Raw genomic sequence first — 23,282 nt, forward strand, 5'->3', positions numbered from 1 at the left:
CTCCTCTTGATCACGTAGTTCAAAGGCCCATCCAGCCTGCCCCTGAACAACTCCAGGGACAGGGCTTCCATGACTTCCCTGGGCAACCCGTGCTACTGCCTCATCACTCTCACAGGAAAAAAAATTTTCCTGATGTCTAATCCAAATCTCCCCTCTTTCAGTTTACAACCATCCCTCCTCATCCTGTCCCTGCACTCCCTGATAAAGAGCCCCTCCACAGCTTTCCTGTAGCCCCCCTCTAATTACTGGAAGGGCTTAATGTTGCAAGTCAACACATACCCTGAACATTCATTGTTAATCAACATAGACAGTCATAACCCATGAACTTCATAAGACAACACACACACAAATACAGTTTTAAAGGGACTGTCACCTCTTGGGGCTTTATATATAGGAGCTGTCTTATTTCAGGTCAATGAAGGAAAGAAAAAGCAGCTTACCCGAAGTAAAATGTTTAAATGTTCACCAGAATAATCACAAACCAAAAAATAAAGCTTTATTATCAACTTGGTAAAATTGCACTCGCTGAAGAGGTTACTAAAAATAGTGAGAAAGAATGATGCCAGAGTCAGAAGAATGAAGACAAATCATGCCCAAAGCTCTACTGAAAACAAAATGAACATTTTTCTTCATTGTGAAAGAGGTGACCATTTTCACTACCCACAATGCCATGCAATTGACAGCAATAAATTGGCCCTATTTGAAATAAAAGATTCCGAAGATAATTCCATGCAGAAATGCAGGACATTTTCCTTTCTAAAATCTGATTAACGTCAAAGAGAAAAGTATTCATTTGAGACTGTGTGGACTACTTCCCAATTCTGGACCTATTCCCTTTCCCATTGACCTTCCTTAGGGAACAAAAGGGCAATCATAGGCCTCCATGCATTCCAGTACAAATGCTGAAAACGCCTCTTAATCACTCCTTCCAAGTCACTAAATCGGATATTGGCATCTTCACATAGTTCTCCTTCTACTTTTCAATAAGCTACTCAAGGATTTTCTTCTTTTAAACTGATAAAGGCAAACTGGAACCTCACCTGACAAATGTTATCCTGGTGGGGTTTTTTTGCTTTTGAGTGAGTGCTGGATGTACTTAAAAATCAGAGATAAGCACAGAATAGCACAAGAAAAAAGAAAAGACTTCTTAATATCTGATGAAGTAGTTAAAGAAAAAAAAAACCAAAACCAAAATCACAACTTCACAGGATGATTTAGTCTACCTGTTCCCCTGCAGTTCTGAAAGGAAATAAGTTATTATACTTCAAAAGGATTCACAGACATGATTTCCTGTCTTCCTTCGGTACTACTTAAGATACTAATGCTATTCCCTGAAGCTTATAAGAATTCACCATCAAAAATGGGCAAGTTTCCTGCTTTTGAGAGCTACCTAAAACAAAGAATATGCTTTCAAGAAAGCATTTTCTACAGAACATAAGCAAAAGAAATGAGTTGAAGTTTGGTTAAACTTAAATTCTGTAACATCAATACATATGGAAAACCTACTGCTACAGTGTTGTATCGCAAACACTCCTCTGTTGCTTCTTCTAAAAAATAACTTGCTGGAGGAAATCAACATCCTTTGGAACCATCATCTATACGATCTCAGAAGTATCCACAACTCCTCTGTGTACATTTACATATGCAAAATGCTCAAAGCAATTCCCAAAAGGTTTGGAGGTATTTCAGAATTTAGTCCGACTCACACTCTGCTCTCCCCATACAAAGCCATCGACATGGGTTTCCACAAGCCTCTGAGGTGTAAGTATTTCTGCACCAGGGATACCTATCCCCAACAGAAGCTTTCTAAGAACTCTAGCCACTCACCACACTGACCACTGAACCAACTATACATAGCAACATCTTCCACACATGACTTGCATTGAACTAGATATACACGGATAGCTACAAGTTAAGGCTCCACTTACATTCCCAAGCCCCAAGGTCAAAGGCATTTTATAACTCTCAAATAAAGTGTTTATTCTTGTCGAGCTCTATAGAGCCTTATGTCACTATGGACACACCTCAGGCTTCTAGCAAAATAACAACTCCTATTTCAGTAGAGTTGGATCCACATGTGCTTCACTTTACTCAGCAGCAGTATCAAGGAGGACTGGTTTCTTTTATGCAAACATAGCTTTTGCCCATCTACTAGGGGTATTCTGAAATAAAAACAAATGATACCAGAAAAAAAAAATAGGGTAAAGCAAAATGCATCGAAGAACAAATACACTTCATGCGTCCCAAATCACAGACATCTTAGAGTAGGAAAAGTCAACTTCTATCAGTTTCTAAGAGGTCAGGCACAACCGGGTCTCATTTAACCAATACAACTTTCTTTAGGAATTCAGAAAATACTTATGGATTTGCAACTTCTAGTTTTAGGCCTTTGTTTATCATACACATAGAAGTGTCTGGATTCCATGTATCACTTTAAAAGTTAAAGTAAATAATAAGCGCTGTTATTTTTCACAGAAAGGCTGTACTCACTATCTTAAAAACCACATTACAATAACTAAAATTGATTTTGCCCCTCTGCCCTTGCTACTGGCTAGAGTTAGGCACAAATATTTGCTTATACATATGCTTATGTACTGGTGGGGATGATGACACAACAGGACAGGAAGTAGACACATGGGGAACAACCCAAAAATTAATAAACTTGCCATGCTGGAAGATCTGTTCTGTAGAGTCACTTAAGAGTACTAAGGCCTATGGTATTTCATTGTACTACCCTTGCTGTCAAAACATAGCTATGTTAAGAAGATATGCAAGAACAACTTGAAATTAGACGTCCATTTAAGAAATCAGCTTTTTAATTTTTTCTTGAGTAATAACACAAGCTAAGATCAATTACCAAAGATACCAAACCACTTCAGATGTCTAATATGAAACTGTATCACTACCAGAAAATGTAATACATCTCTGCATTTAATCCATTCTACAGAGTTCACCATGATCACAACACTTAATTTACACACAACTTTTTATGGACTGTAACTATCTTTAATCTAACTAATATTAACCTTTGCATTATGAGCTTCTGAGTTCATTAGCCAGAGCAAACAGAAGCCAGAAATTATGCTCTGTCCAAAGGCTTTCAACTAAGTTACCAAGGGGAAAACAATGCTAAAAGGAACAGAAACTTCATGCTTACAACTAAAAACAGGTAATTGAACAAAACAGATTAAAAATAAAGTACTTGACAACTAAAAACAAACTCCACAAAATAAAGTGGATCATGGAGTACCAGGGAAGGCTGCAGGGAAAACTGTTTAGAGAAGCATAGGATTTTAGGGGCTAAAAAAAGGAATTTTTGTCTTTCTTTTAGGTGCTGGAAGACAATTTGCTTAGATCACTTCTTTGTGCTCAAGTACAATTTTCAAGCATGAAGCAATCTGTAGGTTATTCAAGCGTTTTGTTCATCTACTGAAAGACTTCCTTAGTAATAGTCCCTCCTGTTGACAGAGCATCCAGAGACATGAGATTAATAAAAGTATTCCCAGATAACAGCACAACTTTAGTGCTGCTGAGTTTAAGGTAACAGTTCTTAATGCTGACAAGTCTCATGCAGGCTGCCATAAAAAAAGCCAAATTAATACCCTTTGTATTTATTCCCCTTCTTCACTCAAGGGTTTTGTGAAATTTTTGTTGCAGACTCTGCAACTATGGAGTGTCTGAATCTGCTAAATACATTTCCCCAAGCCCAAGAGACTCCTTGAACGGTACCTGCTGTGGGCAACACTAACACAAAGAACTACATGGGAATACACACTAGGAGATCAAGAAATTCTGTAAATACTTTTCCAGACTACAGTATTGCATGACACAACTAAGTGACATTTCTCAACTATGAATTTATCAGATAGCTCGGCAATTCTGAATCCCAAAGGAATCTAAGTTTTACAAGTTACGCTACATGCCTAGAAATCCAGTCTAAAATGGCCTGTATGAGATACATTTGCACCTGCATTATTTCAGTACAGATCCCTTGAACATTTATTGAAATCACCAATAACTTGAAGTACTGTGCTTTAAACAGGGACAAGTGTATAGCTACTGAAATTGCAGAGAATAAAGAAAGCCTTTTAAAAAGTAATTTTAAGCAGGAACCCAAAGAGGGGGGCAGGAATTATCAAGGCAGAAAAAATGTCTCTCATTACGTAGATTTCATAACAAATTCCAGATTTTGGAGATCCAAAGAAGGGCCTATTTTCTCTCCTTGCAATGTTTCCCTTCCGTGGTCATTCTTTTACAACCTTCCAACCTTTCAGACAAGCTCTCTAAAACCAGCTACATTTTCAACTGGGTTTATCTGCAGGAGGCAAAATAAGCCTACTTAAGAGAACTATAACAATGTAATGGAAGACTCATGAGAGAATCCAGGATCAAAATGTCTCTACTTAACCACTAAAAAGTATGACAAGACCGTACTCCTACGTATCCATGGCTCCAGCAAGCCTTCTTATAGTTCCTAAGCCTCACTCCAAGTCCACGTTCACCTAAACATGTACCTCACAAGGCTGTGCCCTCAAAGCAGACCACGGCCTCCAGCAACTACTGTATAACTTGCAACCTGTACGGAACACACTGAATGCCAAAACTCTTCTACTTAGGTGCTGGGCTTTCCACTCTGAGGCATTGGTGGAAGAGCATCACACAACAACAAGCAAACAAACAATAGATGTGAAGGGAAAAGCAGAAGGGAAGAGATAGTCAGCGTCATGAAGGAATTAATTGTAACTTGATCTACTTCACCTGATCTGCATCAAAGTTTTCAAAGGTGTATCCTTTACCAACATGTTCAATTCATGTCTCCATAAAAAGTTTAGTCAACTTCACTCAAACCTGTTTGTTACTCAAACAAGAATTAAACTGCTCAGAAAGAGGTCTGATCACTTCAAACAAAATAGCTTAATTGACAGATTGGGTTAACACATATTAAAAAATCTGAGACAGGGATTCATGTGGAGTCAGTTTTAAAGCTCAAAACAATTCAGGCACATCATTTCCATGAAGTTCTACAAGAAGAATCTTGCTTTGACTGAATTTCAAAAGGAGATGGATGAAGAAAAGTAGGGAGCTAATTACATAGTGTCACATTTTTTTTTCTGAGGTCTAATGACTAAAGACAGACATTTAAAATATGTACCACTTCCAAGTATGTTCACAGCCATGGAACACAGCACCTTCCAAGATACCTCAACAAAACAGTCTTCATATGATTAAAACTCGCTGATGCTGTTGCATTAATGCTGAAGTGGCTGTCATACTTCCAGAAATAGCCCAACTAGGCAGGCATACTTTCAGGGGGAGGGGAAGAATAATAAAAACACTTGGTGCAGAACACCACAAACAAAACAAACCTCCGAGCACAAACTGTTTCTTAAAATACACTATTCTCCAGAGTTTTCATTAACTCAAGAATGTTATCTCATTTCATTAGGGAGAAAAGATTACTTGGCTATATATGGCTTATACAGACTAAGGGAAGGCATACAAATTAAATTCTGTTACCCTTTGTTCATGGTAAGCTCTGCCACACACACACAAAAAAGTCTTTTTCATAGAATTTTCTCTTGGTCCTATATACAAAAGAAAACCCTCTCACAAGTAGATGCAGAGCACTTGCCATTTCTCCTTAGGAGAGAAGTCATTAGGAGTTAAGAGATGCAGTCATCAACTTCTCAAGGCAGCGCCCAACAAAAAAGGGATCTAATTATCCTTAATATTTGGCTAGGAATTTTATTTGCATCTGCCAAAAAAGGGGAGAATAATTGAATCTGCAAACAATAGGAGAGTTTGGGAAAATATTTCTTTCTGCTGCCAAAAAAAATTAAAAACACACAGTAATGAAGATATTAATCTCTTTCCGTCCATGGTCCATAGTAAAAGACACATGAATCTAAAGAATGTTATCTTTAGAACTTTCCCCTACTTCTCCCTCTTGCCTTCCACATGCAATTTACCAGTTGTCAGTGCATTTCAGACTGTCACTTAGCCATAATAGCCTCTACATATCTTTGTAATATTCAAAAATTAATCTATGAATTAGGATATAAACCACCAAAACACTCTTTACTGATGAAATCTAAGGCAGCATCAATCACAATGCTAGAAGAAACAACAAAGACAAATTGGACAGAGAAATGTTTCAAGGATGCTATCAATCCAGAAAGAAATAATTAAAGAGAGCGCCTTCTGCGACTGAATTAATGCCAAAACTCCCACAGACTTCAGAGACAGGGCTAAGCATACATTGGAGGAAAAAAAACCAAATTCCTTGAAGTCACACAAGTTATTAAAGCCTTAAACATCATATCACATTTGAATAAGTAATTAAAATTCAACTGATCAGCCTTGCACGTTTCAGTTCTGTGGTATCACTTGCAAAACTTAAGCAGACACCTCCAAAAAAATCAAATGGTTCAGTAATGAAAAAGGCCAATAAAAATCTTTGACAATACCCGTGCTTCTGTAAAAATGTCTATTTTTAGAATATGACACTAATCTGAAGATTTAGACCCCATGGAGAATTTCAAAAGCCTGAGCTTCAACATTTTTTACATTAAGTAAATGTGACCAAGAGCCTGATTCAGCCAAGCATTTCAATATATCAGTAAAATCAGGCATATGCTGAAGTCCTTTCCTTTTTCAACAAAAACACACAGGACCATGCTTTAAGTGCTTTGTTGAACTGAGGCCCAAGTTCTAATTTCCTTTATTTATCTTAGATACAAAATGGCCAAAGGAAGGGGTCAAATGCTGCAATGGATAGGTTAGGGGTTTAAGGACATGGGAACTGCTGCTATGAATTGCCATGGGAAGAAAAAGGAAAGAGAAGTAGTTAAATGATGGAAGTAATGGGAGGAATTCAGATAGGTTGAGATAAAGTCTATATAGCAGCCACAAAGTCTCTTAGCTTATTTTTCCTGCCTATTACAGTCTTCCATCTTTCCAGCCACTATTATTTTCAAGTAGTAATGATACAAAACAATAAGCGGAGAGACTGCAAGAAAGTCACTGCAATCAGGCTGCAGGGACCAGCCCAAAATTGACAGGAGATGCACCAAATGACCTAATAAGGTTTTCATTTGATCTGTCATTTCTACAAATTCACAGTTTCTTTTGTCTCCACAATACCTGCAAATGCATCAGTTTGGAACAACTACATATAGTAACTAAAGAAACAGAATTCATTTTCAGGGAGCAGTGTAGAAAGAGACAGGCATATCTGTCTGCCCACATGCTTTTTCCCCCTTTAATGAAGTTCACCAGCACCCGGATTCCACCTACAGATGCTGGAAGACACTGTAAAATAGAACACAAAACAGGGAAGTAAAGCTTCTTAGTAACTCTCTTCATTCTCTCAGATACAAATAAGCTTTTCATGTTATAGGAACCAAAAACTTGGAATGTTTAATGACATAGTTCCTTAGCAAGCCTTGGAATAGTACTGTATTCTGTCCTTTATTAAATTGTGACAATACAAGAGAAGGATGTCAGTTCATTATACACTCAGCTGATGCTCCTTGATAAAGCTGTTTGCCAGAAGGTCACAGATGTGCACTTTTGTATCACAGAAAATTAGTCAAGTAACTAGAAGTTCATGCTTTGGCCATCCCCCCATGTAAACATCGACTTACAAACAGGAGGATTTGCATTCCCTATTCCCTGCTCTAGCCTGCCCCCAGCCTGCCAATAAACTTAGCACTGGCACTATCTGAGCAGTGTTCCTAGCAACTCCAGAACAGAACCAGGCTGTAAAGATGGGGTTTTTTTGCCTACCAGCTTTTGAGAAAGTTCTCTTCTTCCATGCTGTGTATGGTTTACAACAACTTTTTCATGTGGAAGGACAAAAAAACCCCAGGTTATTTTCATACGGAGCTAGAATAGAGAAATCAGGGATGTGCAGGTGAAGGGCAAGATACAGGAAAGAAAATATTAACCAAGTAATATACACAAACGTTTTCACTCGAAGCATTTGTATGCTTGCACACACACACGTATAAGTAAAAAAGAATGCATGGACATGTAACTCCCAATATGTTCCCAAAACCCTTAATGAAGCAACTGAACAGTTTAATTTCAGCTAAAGGACATGTTATTTTTTTGTTTGGATTTAGTAATTAAATCTCCCTATAATAGGAAATAAAATAGTGTCCTGGTCTGTCCATTGGTATATTCAAATAAGACATTTCATTATCTCCAAAACTGGTTTTGAAGGGTCAGTATACAGGTATTGCACTACCAAACAGATTTGGAAGTTTTCTGATCAGGCACCCAAATCTGAACCTCCTCAGGAACTTCAAAGAGGGGACACAGCAGGACCCTCCATACAGACAAGAGGCACGTTTCTGAGTAAGTGTGTACCCAGTCACAGTAGTGCAAAGGGCTGGTGGAAATTTTCCAACAAAAGAATAAGTACCTTTTTCAGATGATATTCAGGGCAAGTATGTGCAAGGTAGCTAAGACATAGCTGTATTTTTAATGAAATAAAAACATTTTAATCACCATTTGCTCCGTATCCACAGACAACACTCCCAAATACATAAATTGTCCCATGTTAGCGTTATGTTCAAGTATGACAGAACACACAAAAAGCAGGCAGTAGGACAGCTTAAGCTGTACTAAAGTTTATCTGAGGAATAAAATTCAAATGCTGCAAATAAAGTGGGTTCATCGACAACTGATTTAACAGAGATGCACAAAATAGTGTAGAACACATTTCGATAGTCGAGCTTAGCCATCAACATAGAAGGAGTTTATTTCATTAACTGCCATTAACCCTTAGTGGTATTTGAGTGAGTTTTGTGCCTGTTTCAAGTATTACTTCCTTACATTCTCAAATGTTTATTCAGAATGTACACTGAAGGACAGGGAATACAAGAGATACATTTTAAGCTTTTCAATCTAAATCTTATTTTTTGGCTTCCTGTCTCTTTCCTAAATATCAAAACAAACGACTCATTCCTTTAAGACTTTCTTACTAAAAATAGTTGGCTGGACTGCTTAATTGTGTTAGCTGAAACACAAACACACAAAAAGGAAAGGCTTTTGTAGGAAAAACATAGAAGAGGAAAAAAAAAAAAATCAGATTTCATCTGGCCTTCCCATCATCACTTAGAGAATTGTTTTGTAGTTACATCATCAGGAAATAAAATACTATCCTCTGAGGACCCCAACTCTTCACAGAAGGAGGAGAAAAAGCAAGGCTCGAAGTTCATATCACCCTCTGAGGAGTTCAGCTAAATTCACATTTTTTTGTCATATTAAAGAAAGTAAGGAAAAAAGAAGCAGCTCCCTTAGAACAACTAATTAAAGAAGATGACCTTTAATTTAATGTTTCCCTTCTCAAATTCTAGGCTGTGAGACTAAGTGGAAAACATCATAATTAATTAGCTGATAACTTCTAACGACTTGATTATCAATAATAGAAAGGAACTATTCTAACCCAAACCTTCCGCACATTCTTCTTGGCCATGAACTGGTAGACAAATGAAATATTTCACACAGTCCTGAGCGTCAGCTGGAGCCAGAACACATTAATAAGCTTTCTAAGTTCTGGCTATCACTGAAGTGCACCAGTCAGACAGGACGAGTCTGCACAACACGGAGTGCCTTATATGGCAAGGCAATGACGTAATGCTCCATAGGCTTGGGGCATGCAAAGAGCCTATCTCTCATTGTTTAGTGGGACTGGTGGAATGCTCACATCTCTGATGCTACAGCTGAACGCCTCACACCATGGAGCAATAGCTGACCCAGGATTTCTATAGTCCAGGAGCGCAAGGTAAGGGAGAGGGTGGGAAGCAAACTACTTCTGGCAAGCACTGGCACTTCTTGCTTTTTCCTATTAAGATACTTCTTTTTAAAACTCGCCTTCAAAAAAAAAACAAAAAAACTGGTTGAGGACTGAGAAACAATACCCCAAAACAGCATCACAAGATCTAGAAGACGTCTGGTTACTTAGAAGTAGGATGACTATTTCAAGCGTTAAAAACCTTATTTTAAACAATTCCTACACAGCCAGCAGATGAGGAATTAATTTAATGTTAAAAAAAGGAGGTAGTTATGAATTACACACACTTTCCAAATAGTCAGATAAAATCACGACTGCATTTAAAGCAGTGGAGAGAGTCCAACTGTATTGTAATATATTAGGTAGAGCTACTGCCTCTCTTTATGGTGCATTTATATGCATATGCTATACATTAGTAGACATGAAGGCACATATGTCTCTAAGCATTTACTATACTTTTGAACAACTTTTACTGTAGTTTACAGAAGGTTGTATAAATTGCCACAAACGTTACTTTGCAATAAGATTAAGCTCCGTCTGAAAGAAACAACTAGCTTAAATTACTAAAAAACTTCTCAACTCCTACACACTGCTTCCCTCTTCTGTGTCTTGTGTGAAAGTGTCAAATCGCAAGAGGACAGAACTGTCAGATTATTCAGGAAAAAACTTTAACTCAAATGGTGAGGCTTTAAAAAATCAGAAAACCCACTGGTCTCTAAGCTTATCGTGCAAGATGCTAAACAGTATTGCAGTTATTAACACCAAAAATACAGAGAAAGGAAAGTAGTTCTGACAAGGCACTAAGCACCTTTAACCATTAGACCGTGGTATGTTTATAACGCACATCTGCACAGCATACAAAACTGCACTGTCCTCTCCCTTAAGGGCCAAGACCTATTAAATCCTTGTTTATAGGAACAACTGGAATTAAGTTAATTGTACTGTCCTACTGGCAAATTCAGACTAATAAGCATTTCTATGCAGTCTTATGTGTAATTTGAAGTGTTAGAAAGGTTAGACTCCGTAAGATCTTTACACTCAAACTCTTCTTAAATGTAAAATATGTCTTTATAACATGCTTTCCCTTTAAATATCAGGACAGCAGAAAGGATTTTTTTTTCCCCTTCACTTAATGATTTAAACCTTGCAAAACCTTTGTACAAGTATATATTTAAAAAAAAAAAAAATCAAAGCTGATACAATCATATGCATTGCTGTACTATCAAGCATACTTGGATTTACGGACCAAGTAAAAATATCATGTGTGAACATTTTCGTGACTTTTATTTAAGTATTTATTTTCCACATGCTTCTAAAACCATGAATATTTAGAGATATAGTTCATTTCAAAGATAACTCAGGTATTTGTGTATTATTAACTCTGGCATTTAGATAAAGGTCACATCCATATTTCCAAGATAATCTTTCTGGTAACAAGCAAAGTTTACACTCTGTTGATGCCCTCCTGAGTCTGCCTGGCTATAGAATCAGGGAAGAGAGTTCTGTATAGTATATATAGAATGAAAAAAATCCTAGCAACCAGAACAAATTTAAGATTTTAGTAGAAAACTAATACCCAGATCAGTATCCTAAGCCACTTACAATGTCTTCTGCTCACTATTCTGTCATATCTGCAGACTTGCAACCTATGCCCCGGTATTTTTAGATCCCTTTGCTGATAAATGATTACGTGGTTTCCTACATATCCTATATCTAATAGATTTAACAGTAAACCGATTGTCAAGCTATAAAGTAGAAAAGTTAGCTAAGTTGTGAAAAGATATGTTAGGAACCAAATTTAAAGTAGCAGACCTCAAAAAAACGTATCTGAGTAAAAAAGAAACTAAAGTCAAAGGACTACAATATGATGAAGAAAAAATATTCATAGAAATTCTACACACGGAATAAACATAGGTACTTGACAAAGGCACTAAACAGAAAGAAAAACCTGCCCATAGCTAAGACTATTCTGTCTTCCCCAAATACAACACAAGAGGGTAACATTTACCATTAATTATTGTTTTATCAATATCCAAAGTCCCATCTGTATAGTGCTGTGAATACCACTAGTCTAATATGAATCATAACATCTATCAAAAGCCTGAACAACTCTATTTCCTATAGTCTGTCTTCCTTGGATTGAAAGGGAAAAACATTCTTCAGTTAATGCTTACAGGGCCAATTTTGCTCTCATTTATACTGGTAAAAGTCCAAAAACAATTAAACTGAGGTATAATGATTAAAATGCCTCACTTGTGTTTCCCCCCAGCACTACTACAATCCTTTGTTTTGTCAGATTTCTTCTTTCTAATTTTAAGCAATTAAAAGGTTAGGTTGCATCACTTCACAGTAAAAGCAGACAGTAAAAGAACTATCACACAATTCTGTCTTCAACAGTATTTCTTGACTTAAACTTCTTTTTATAGTATCATTTTGCAACCTCCAATGGAAAAAGAAAGCATTTTAAGAACAAGCATATCCTCCAGAAATGAAAGTCAGCTTCCTAACAAATGGCATTGATGCTTTGTTCGTTCCCTGTCACCTTCCTTGCCTCCACTGACCAATGACACGTAGCTGCTTGCCATAGAATTTTTAAGAGACCTCATCCAGAAAACCAAAGGATATAGATTACACCTATTTTACTTCCCTCATCAGTACTACTAAAATTAATTTAACACTTGTTTTTGCCAGGTAACAGCATTTCCCTATTATTTACCTAATACTCTGATGAAAAATCACATTTGACACTGTCATAGGATGAAAAAAAACAGCCTAGTTTTACTCCCAGTTACTCCCCTGTGGTAGTCCTTAAAAGGCTGGTACTTTTCTTCAGGAAAAATTCTTTACCAGGTGTATTTTGGCATGGGCAAATGAGCAGCCACTGCTCCTCTGGACCTCCCCTCTGAACAGCTTCTCCCAAATCCTGGGTGTGGTTATTACCTGAATACTGTTCATTAAAGAAGCAATTAAAATATCTCAGTCAGAGAAGCAATTAAAATACTTTAGGTATGGAATCCTAAGGAGTTTACGACGTAGGAAGACGTATCCTTTAAAAACATCCTATCCTCCTCAAAAAAATAATACTTTCAGGCCTGACTCCTTAACAGTTCCCCTCATTACTTTAGCCTGTCATCAAGTTGATTTGATCTCAGAAACCATGTCTCACCAATAAAAACGTATTATTTGTCATTGCTTAGATTTGTTTTTCTCATATTGAAAGGATTCTGCCATGGCATCCTTGAGGTTCATGTTGAGCTTTTCTGAAGTAGTTGAAAGCTTGATTAGTTCAACCATTCACTAAACTGCATTACTCAGCTCCAAAAGGGTAAGAGGCATTGCTGAAAAATCCTAAATATAGCACCCAGGCTAGCGATTTAAGTGAAGTAATGGACACTTTAAGTCTTAACACCTCTCAGTATGTTATGCTGATTTTGAAGTTTGCTGTGTTTTCTGTCATCGAGACAAAAATCACTTTGATTGCACGTGCAGGGCACAGTGTTGTTTCTGGAAGGGCACTAACAGCACTCACGCTGATAAACCAGCAGAGCAAACTCAAGCATTCACAGATCACTCTCACCTGTTCATAAATTCAAGGAAAATACATTAGAAGATTTTTGTCCCAGCCTGTAGCCTTACAGTTAAAAACAGCAGAAAATCAGCCCTTCCCAAAGCACTGCCTCCTCACCAGAAGAGCAGAACTGAGGTGACAATGAACAGGTGAATGTTCATGCAATAAACAAGGGATAGCTGAGGAAACACTCAGCAGCGTCATTTTATGACATTGTATATTTAAAAACAAAATGGAAAGCTTAGGGGTGAAAGTTCAAACCAACCTTGCTAAACAACATTTCAACACAACTCAAAGTCCTATAGCCTCGGTCATTCAACTTGATAAATACTCATACTTTCTGCCTGTTGCAGAAGTCACTCTTTCTGCTACAGCTCGTCATGCATATCACAGTGACATAACACAACTACTTGACTTGATCCTCAAGCTGGACAGAGGACCTAGAAAGGGCCACTAGTGCGTGGCTGCTGAGGTAAATAAGCAGAACTCGAGCCATCATGCCTCACACTGCACACTCACCTATGCAATCAAACTCACGACCACTTGACTGCTCATGCTCAGCTTCAACGAACCTTTACAGACATGCTTTAGGTAGGGTACACAAGCACCCAGGGAACATAACTGAAAACATAGGTGGAAAAGCCAAAATGCTTCTGACAAGAAAAACATTAATCATGCATACATATCAGGGAGGCAAAACAACACATCAACCAGATTTCATTGTCCTTTATAGGCTTCCCAAGACCTGTGAAGGAACATAAAAATTACTCTCAAAAGAAAGGATACGTTAGAGTTCTTGAAGACCTGACTTAAATCTAATACTCAAAGCAATTTCTTTCAAATTCATTGCAGAGAATAGATTTTAAATTTTATGTCTCTATTTACGGGAAACACACAGCTTATCTAGTGCTTGCATAGCAACTACAGCAATGAGAGCATAAAAGAAAGAAGAAAAACCTTAAAAACTGAGATGAGGCAGCATGCTGCCACTACCATGAGAAAAACCACACAAAATTGGCTGCTTAAAAATGGAAAGTAAGGCAGTCTTAAAACTCACATTTTAATTACATATTGGATTTCAGCACATGGACAAAACCATCTTAGAGAAAGTATGAGCTGACTGAATTCCATTAACTTTTTATGGATTTAATCAATATTCTGGTAAAGTTTTCATAGCTTTCAGTCATTAAGTCAAATTATGAAGAAAATTAGGAAGTTTTATCACCATTAAACTTGGCTTACCCATAATGTCACCCACCACATTCCCAAGCATGATTCCATTCTATTTGGTTACACAGAGGTTTCTCAGAAACCACCTAGTAAATGCCACAATTGTTTTCAACTTCAAAATGCTCCCCCCAGTCAAGCACATTCTCAGCCTCAGCAGAGCAATTCTGTTTCAAATCCCTACCTGTTAAAACAGGAAAGTGAATTATATGAACCTAATTTACCTTTTTAAACTTTGGTCACTTGAACTTGGGAGGGTACAACAGCTCCACATTTGGGGCAACCATCCTCTGACCTCAGTATCTGAAATCCAATGCTGAACATCCTCAATTCAATGTAGAAAGGCGGGAAAAAAATGCTTCTTTAATGCTCAAAGCTGAAACATTTTCTCAACTAGCAAAATATTACGATATACTCCTTCATGTAAAGAGAAAAGGCTTTTCAATAGCAGGTCATGTCGTTCCCAAATTAAATAGTGAATTGGCTTCAGTGAAAAGGCCACCATGAACCTTGGCAGGCTTAAAACTTCTTCCAAAATATCTTTCTAAAAACATATCTAATATAGAAATGGGTATGTGTGTTCGCTTACATATGTGTAAGCTGAGCAAGGGGATTAAAAAAGCCCTCTGAAGCCAAGTCAGAAAGTATAGCTTCAACATCCGTCAGCTCAATACGGATAAAACAGACTCCCTATGAGGACAGCGCAGTGGAGAATGCTTAGACTTGCCCTAGGAGGTGTACGCATCGATTTCCTCTTGGGAAAGCAGCAGACAACAGCTGACAAGGATCTTCAAGCTTATATATCTTGCTAAACCCTATAAAGGGGGAGGAAAAAACGTAACATGGTACGCATAGGAGCAGCCACTGGAAAGTGTCTGCTTGCCCTTTCTTTGCTTCCATCCTCTGCTTAAAGCTCCACACGATTATTGCCATCTTTGTAAATAGCCAAATTCTCCTATTTCAATCAGGATTAAAAAGGAGAGGGGAATCAGAAATTAACAAGGGAACATTACATAACCTGTAAATGACCCTCATATCTAGTCTGATTCAGCAGCTAGCAAGCTCTGTCTAGATATAATTTGGTCTTTTTATTTTCAGCATTTGAAACTATATCATAAGTTAATGATAAAACCTAAAATGTATCACATCAGAAACATACTGTACGTGAAAGCATGCTACAGCTCCTCCATTTTCAGTGACATCTCAAAATAGTAAAACAGAACCTAAACATCACAGACCATCAGCCAAGAGGCAAGAAGAGAGATTAAATACAGCTTGTAGCCAAACTTCCTTCAGTCACAATGATACCAAGTTATAAATCAATTTGGGGTACAATAACGAGGCAGGGAATGTTTGACTGAATTAACAGTTGTTTGAAGAACAGGGAACACTGAGTCTGAAAGCCTTCATATGAAGGGGCAAGAGAAGCATACATACACATGATTGCCCTTCTTTCCTAAAAAAAAACCCACTTTTTTCCATGACAGTTTTTGAAAGGCAGAGAAAGAAAACCGGAAAACAACTAAAAATAATAAAAAAAAAAAATTCTCTTGTCTTTAGGAAGACTGTACAGACCAATTCTGAAATAGTCTGAGAAACCATTAGTCACAGGTCTTAATCCTAAGGTTTTTTCCTAAGAAACAGAAACAATTTTTCAAAGCAAGTGAGCAGTTTCTCCAGATGCTGAACAAACATGCAAGTAGCCACAAAGAAAACACCCAAGTTGATTCTAGATACAAACCGTTAACTGGCACTTAAGAGTGGACACACATGGCTAAAGGACCCGATTTTCTTTATGCTTAAGCAGGGTATTTGGTCTTTAACAGAGCAAACTACAAGGACCGTAGAAGAATGGAAAATATTACTTCAACACACCAAAATCAATAGATCTGAGAGTAAAAGATGTTAAGCAATTCATCAGAGGTGAAGAGGCTACTTAAATTGTTATTTGAATGTGAATTGATTTTATGAAGTAAACCTCAGTTAGAACTACAACCATTACAAATATTCTCAGACTATCATCTTTAACTCTACACTGTAGCTTTCTATCCTGTAGTCTAAAACAATGTGTTTGCCCTTTCTGAAGGGGATCAGTTTGGAAAAACCACATAAACTAAACTCCTAAACAGGAGCACCTATATTAAGGACTAACATGCCTTAAATAAACATGCATTGACTTTGCACCTTTAGATGATTCACTAAGCACTTCCAGGCCAAAGTCGCTCAAGGTCCTACCCAGACAAGAGGAAATGCAACTTTGAAACATCCCACACTTCAAGTCCCAACACATTCAGATACAGAAAACATACAGCAACACATTTAGCAGGATTATGACAAACAGCAAGAAAGTGAATAATCTTCTAGCTCTCACAGACCTTCAATACCTAGAACTGTACGCATAAGTGATTTGTAATCCATAGGAAAGTTTTAATACCATTTCTTAAGTTCATTTACTGCAAAACAGGAAACTAGCAGCATACTTCATCCCTTGTAGTTTCAAAGCCTGGTTATCCATCCTGCAATGCCTTGCTACAACCTCTCCTTTTTCTGTGGCCTCTAAGATGAAGCACTGGCTAAGGCAGTCTTAGAGAAAATAGACACGCTTACATTATCACATCTACTGGAAAAAAGATGATATTTAGCTTCAAAGTGAGATCTGTTTTGACACTAGTGTTATTATAGCTCTTATTACTTCCAGTCTTGGCTACTAGAAAAAGTCACAACTGTATCATAAAACCTGATATAAAGCCTTTTGCTTGTTCAGAAATCCTCAACTACACTGCTTATACACATACACTGAGCTAATACAGGAAGTAGGCACAGAAGAAAAAGGGTACTCGTGTCTTAGAATATATTTAAGTAATAAAGATTTAATAGGCACAAATAGGACTCAAGAAGGCATGGAATTTCATCCTCCTGCACAGCAGTGACACCAGCTACCTCACTCCTAAGGAATATTTATCTAGTTGTTTTTAACTAGCCCCATTCCTCCAAATGAGGGCAAACTCAGTCTTCCCAGACAGTCCTAGTTAGTTAAAAAAAGTACCTTCATTTAACTTGCGATGTTTAATCTATATGGTTCTAATCACAATTTCAGTATGTAAATTCTTATCATGTGCACTGGGCATGTGGAAAACAAATTTTGGAGCAAATTTCCACCAGTCTAAAAGCAAGTGGTCAGTCTATGACCAAGCAGCTTATCCAGGACTGGCAACAATGAGGAGGATGCCTTCAGTTCAACAGAGGAAGTGTGCATGGCACTATGGAAAGTTCTAAATTTTACTACTGCTGATGACTGATAATATACAAATAAGGCCATGGTTAGCCTAAGAGATAGGTACAGTGCCTATTCTTCTCATGGATGAAAATATGAGTTAAAATTGTTTTAGAGAACATCCAGTTCCTGTAAACGTTATGGGAAAATGCCATTTACGACTAATCAGTCTCCTGAGTAACATGATGTGTTATTATTGGCCGAGTGCCATTTTCTGTCATACCAAAAATATTAACTAATTGAAGTTTAAAAAAAAGTTTGTATGGACTGGATCTTTGCACAATTATGCCCAGTTCTGGTCAAGCCAGCAGCACCAGCACTGCCCCAGGTGACTAAGAGTCCAGAAGAATACCTATTTTCCCAACTGCCCCCGCTCAAGCATTCATAAAACAGGGGTCCACCTTGAACCTACACACTATGCTATATACAGAATAATAAAAACACAATCAAATTAGAGACAGAATTTATTTATTGAAATAGCTTAAAGGAAAAAAATACAAATACAAAATGACAGAACACAGATCATTCTCTTTGTCTAAAAGAAGTATCATCACTAAACTGAAAACAGTAAAAAAATTACTTAAGGGTTACAAACCTACACAGAGGTGAAGCAACTGACTCATTGAGGGAATAAGAACTTCTGTGAACTCCTCAGTCACTTAAAGGATGCAGATTAAATAGCCAAGACAAAAACATCAGCCCTACAACTATTACACTCGCATCAACAGTAAACACAGCATGGCAGTGATAAATAGGCAGGATTTGCCTCATACAAGCTAAACACACATGACTGGGTAATCAGTGCTCATAGTAGCCTGACCAGAAATTTTGAGAACTTAGGCAAGCTGCACTTCTGTGTTTATGCCTAATCTTCCAACAGCAAACTGGGGGAAAAGCAGGCAGGGCACTCTCAAAGACAGTTTCCAGGAGCTCAATTAACTCCTACTACAATTTTTCACTTGCTAAATCCTAACAATAGGCTGCAATGGTAACAATTACTGGTACTGACACTCCAAAGGAACAATACAAACACATCCACCTGCCCATGGAGTGGGAAAAAAAAAAAAAAAATCACCAGAAAAACATTATCCTGTTTATCTCTGTAACACTCGGTTTTATAACACTGGTGATTGTAAAAACAGCTCAATACTGTTCTAGCAGTAATGCTTAAACTGTACATTTAGCACAATACTCAGACTCAAAGACACAGTCTCTCCCATCAATTCAACTTGTTAACATGCAGTATCAAATATCAAATGAAATGCAATTATTTCAATGCTATTGTCACTTGAAATTCACAAATTATAAAAAGCACTAGTTGCTTTTGTTCATTTGCATAGTTACCACACCATTAAAACCTCTTTGGGTTAATATTAATTTTCAAAATTACCAGTTATAGTAAGTGAATATTGCTTTTCTGTTTTAATAAATCAGAAGTTGAGGCACAAAGTTTTACTTGTTAATGATGGAAAAAAAGACAAAAGCAGGACCTGGTTTAGTAACTGAAGTTCTGCCTCAGTCTTGTTGCCTTGACCCCTATACAAGATTTCTTGTGGTTCATCTTTCCGTTTCCTTCTGAAAGCTTTCCATCTGCAAAACTATAATTTCCCGCCTGACGTAAATTTGAAGAGTTCCAAGTTCTGGTGTTGCATCTGAAATTACTTGCTTTATTTCTGACTTCACAGGCATTGCGGAGACAGGATGAGAGAGACGGGGGTGGGAGAGAAGGTACAGGGTGTGGGTCTAAATATGCCCTACAGTATGATTTTTATGAAAAAAAAGTCTCACTACTGACAAACAAAACATAAGCTGTAGTCCCATGAGCTGGTTAAGTTATTGATACATTTAGATTCAGAACAGAAGAGGATTAACAGTCATGCTAGATACACAATTACACACCATTGAAATGCCAACAGAAATAGATACTGACTTCAAAGAATAACTGAAATAGCTTTTAAATGTACAAAGAAGGAAGAAGAAAGAAGAGCGCATCTCAAAAATGGTGATACATCAGAGTCTAGCTGACAACTCTGTGTCATGTTTTCTAGTAGCTGAACTCTGGGACCCAGAGTATTTAAGGCTAACTTCAAGTGAAGCTCAAACTGTGGCCGTGTCAGGTCAGCACTCATTTACAACCATTGTTCAGGATATGCAGTCAAGAAAAAACAATGAAAAAAAAAAAACCCCAAAATGCCAAAAATTTAACAGGATAGCAACTTCCTTACTCCCACTTAAAAGTCCTGCTCCTTCCCATCATCATTTCAGACACTGTAGATGACTACCACTACAAGATTAGAATGGACAGAATAACTATGATCTTGCACATTCAAACACTTACTGCCACAGAAAGCATTCGTACTTTTGACACAAGATGGAAGTTTTGATAGGTGATTTCCAAGAACATCTAAATATGGAAAGGAAATGACTGAAGACAGAAAAAAATGGTTGGACTCGATGATCCGATGGGTCTTTTCCAACCTGGTGATTCTATGATCCTACAAAACAATCTTCTTGAACTGAGGTTTCATGATAAAACAATACTGAATTTTAGAGCTGAATGAAAACTACTCCAACTACAAGTGAACGGTAGTCCAGTCTTAAATCTTAAATTAACCAACACTAATCTGTTAGAAATTTCTTATGCCATTTATCATCACCAAATTTACACAGGACTTCATAACATTCATGAACACAGATATCCCTGTATCACCAGGAAGAATTTTCAGCAGATTAGTAGTTGTGAAATCAGTCACAAAAAATGTTAGTTTCAAATTAATTAATTTTTAAAAGAATCTATTATCTGCATATGTCTACTCAGCATCACAGCTGAGTTATACATTTGGTTATACAATTGAAATTATGGTCAGGTTAACCCAGAACTGGCAACACTATTCATCATATATGACTTCTATTAAGAGCTGTAAAGCAAGTCAGCATTTTAAGCATCAGATAAAATACCGATTACACTGTGGTAGTTTGTGGAGTAATAAGCAGAACTTGCATCCCCCTCATTACAAGCCCTCATTTTCTAAAATTAATTTCCTTATCACGAAATTTGCCTTACACGGTCTCTTGCAGTGAAGACACACTTTGTGTGTTTGCATACTAGTATAAACTGATTATTTTAAAAATATATATACATAATATGTAGGAAAATAAACTTTAAAATAAGTGTTTGCATTCTATTGCTGACCGATTACACAACAGCTGTGGTATGTTGTTGCCGCTCTAATTCCAAAGGCTTTGAATTTCTTTATGATGGGGGGAAAAAAGAAGCATCAATAAAGATAAGAGCCCCAAAAGTAGCTATAAGCATATGTCTGCATAAAAACTGCACATCAGTAAATAGATCTGTAGGCAAGGGGGGGAAAAGAAAACGTATAGTCACCCCAAGACCAGAAACACATTTTAATGTACCCAAATTTTGTTGCCATAAACCGTGGAAGGCACAGACAAATTGGCTTTCTTCCAAAATATTTAACTGCACTGGTGTCAGAAAGTACAATAACTTGTAAGATGTACCAGAAATGACAAAGCATGTTTCTTCTGTTATTAAGGGCCAGGCCATGTCTTATAGCTAACTGGGAAGAATGTCTCAGACAAAGAGGCATGACTTCATCTCCATTTAAAAGCTTTCAGCTTAGAGAGTGGTTTTATCTGCATTGTACAGGGGAAATTCGAGCATATGTCCAAAAAACTTAAGAAGCAACTCTTCCTCCTGTTACAAGCTGTAGAACCTCTAGTAAGCCACATCATTACGTAGGGAGGGCTGAAGAGCATGAGCTAGATAAAAGTATGTTTCTGACACTCAAAAACTCAGTAATTCCTGCAGAATGATCTGATAAAAATCAAGATATCAGTAAGGTGTACGCTAAAATCTCCTCAATACTTTGGTGGAAGGAACGATAGAAGGAGAAAAGACAGAAGGGCAGCTTCATAAACTCATACCCATTATACTTGCATCCTTAAAGCACACAGCCCTTTCGAAAGCTATGACCACAAGACTGTTTAAAAGAAAAATAATAATTGTTTTTATTCTTATTATCCTAAGAATAATGATTCATTCTAGAACAAACTCAGAAAAGTTAAAAAATAAGGGTCTCCCAATCTCAATCTCCTACGCTTTCTTTAGTTTCCCTGAAGCTCAAACAAAAGCAGCCTCCTTAGAAACCAGTGGAAGTTGTGGTAATAGGGGTCCCACCAAGACAAAAGGAAATCCCCCTTAAAGACAAAATGATATCACATGACACCAAGACAACAATGAACTGGTTTGGGAGTCCCCACATCTCCTGCAGTGTAGCCAAAACTATATGCACTTAAAAAAAACCCAAACACACAAGACTGAATGCACACCAAGAAGCTATAGTAGGCATACAGAGGAAAGCGATTACAAAGAAGAGAGGAGATCTGACAAATATAAATTCTTTAACTGGTATTACAAACAGGTACAATAGTAAGCCACAATAAAGGGGTCATCTATAACAGAAGCTCTGAAGAAAAAGTAACATGACACTGCCCTGACTCTGTTTAACTACCTAACATTCATGTTCATAAAAACAGTTTCCAATGCCTGTTTTTGCTGGCCTGGATTCAGAAAGGTTTCTTGTAGTCCTATGAAGTCAACTGCTTGGAATTATCTGTGAAGCCTTTGCCTAAATGATATACCTACCTTTGCCTTGTATGAAATTACATGATCATGAAGTTCAACTGGAAATTAAAATGATAAAATGTTTTATTGGATAGGGGAGTGCCTGGGTTTTTTTTTAATTATTACTTTTTAAGCCAACTATTCTTGGCCTTTGCATATTTTTGGTAAAATTGCTCTTTCAAATGCTCTGGATACTCTTCTTCAGTAAAAGAGTATTTTTACTCCCTAACAAAACTACGCAAAGTATCACAAAGTGCTATTATCAGTTACAGCACCTCTTCAATTAAATATGTGCTTTGACTTAATTCAAATGATACACATAATCAAGCCCTGACCTGCATAAGCCTGGCTCCCCAAGAAAGCTGACCAAAACCAAGCGATGTATTAAAACAAACAAACGGACAGAACAAGAACAAACAAACCCCATCAAAAACACCCAAACATACTAGGGTCTTCTTCCATTCCTAAGTGTATGTGTGTAGACAGTTGCTGTGACCTACTGAACCATGAAACAGGAATTCAGCAGCCAAGGGAAAAAGTCTTCTGCAAATATTAATAGACTCCCAGTTGACTTCTTACAATATCAATCTCAACTCTGACCAAGAAATCTTTACCTATTTAGCACTGCTGAGGGCATTTTCTGTATAGAAGTATATGACTATTTCTGTATAGGAATAAATGAATAAGCATAGAGTTATCAAAAACAAGTGCAAAAATTTACCTACACAATATAAATATACATACCATGCTTAATACATCCCTT

At 37.3% G+C, this 23,282-nt stretch overlaps 2 protein-coding genes across 8 annotated transcripts in view; one reads left to right on the forward strand and one right to left on the reverse strand.

Moving 5' to 3' along the window:
* CMSS1 (cms1 ribosomal small subunit homolog) overlaps window positions 1–23,282 on the reverse strand; it is a 240,226-nt gene that overhangs the window by 192,546 nt on the left and 24,398 nt on the right. The window lies entirely within an intron of this gene.
* Window positions 1–23,282, forward strand: part of FILIP1L (filamin A interacting protein 1 like) — a 153,510-nt gene that overhangs the window by 109,984 nt on the left and 20,244 nt on the right. The window contains exon 1 of one of the 4 annotated variants that reach the window (XM_069868076.1): window positions 9,622–9,793. The exons of the other annotated variants lie outside the window; for them this stretch is intronic. The gene's annotated coding sequence lies outside the window, so the exon portion shown is untranslated. Of the gene's footprint in view, window positions 1–9,621; window positions 9,794–23,282 lie in introns of those variants that run through there. 4 annotated transcript variants of the gene reach the window in all.

The sequence above is a fragment of the Phaenicophaeus curvirostris genome, chromosome 1, assembly GCF_032191515.1.
Source record: "Phaenicophaeus curvirostris isolate KB17595 chromosome 1, BPBGC_Pcur_1.0, whole genome shotgun sequence".
Lineage (NCBI taxonomy): Eukaryota > Metazoa > Chordata > Aves > Cuculiformes > Cuculidae > Phaenicophaeus > Phaenicophaeus curvirostris.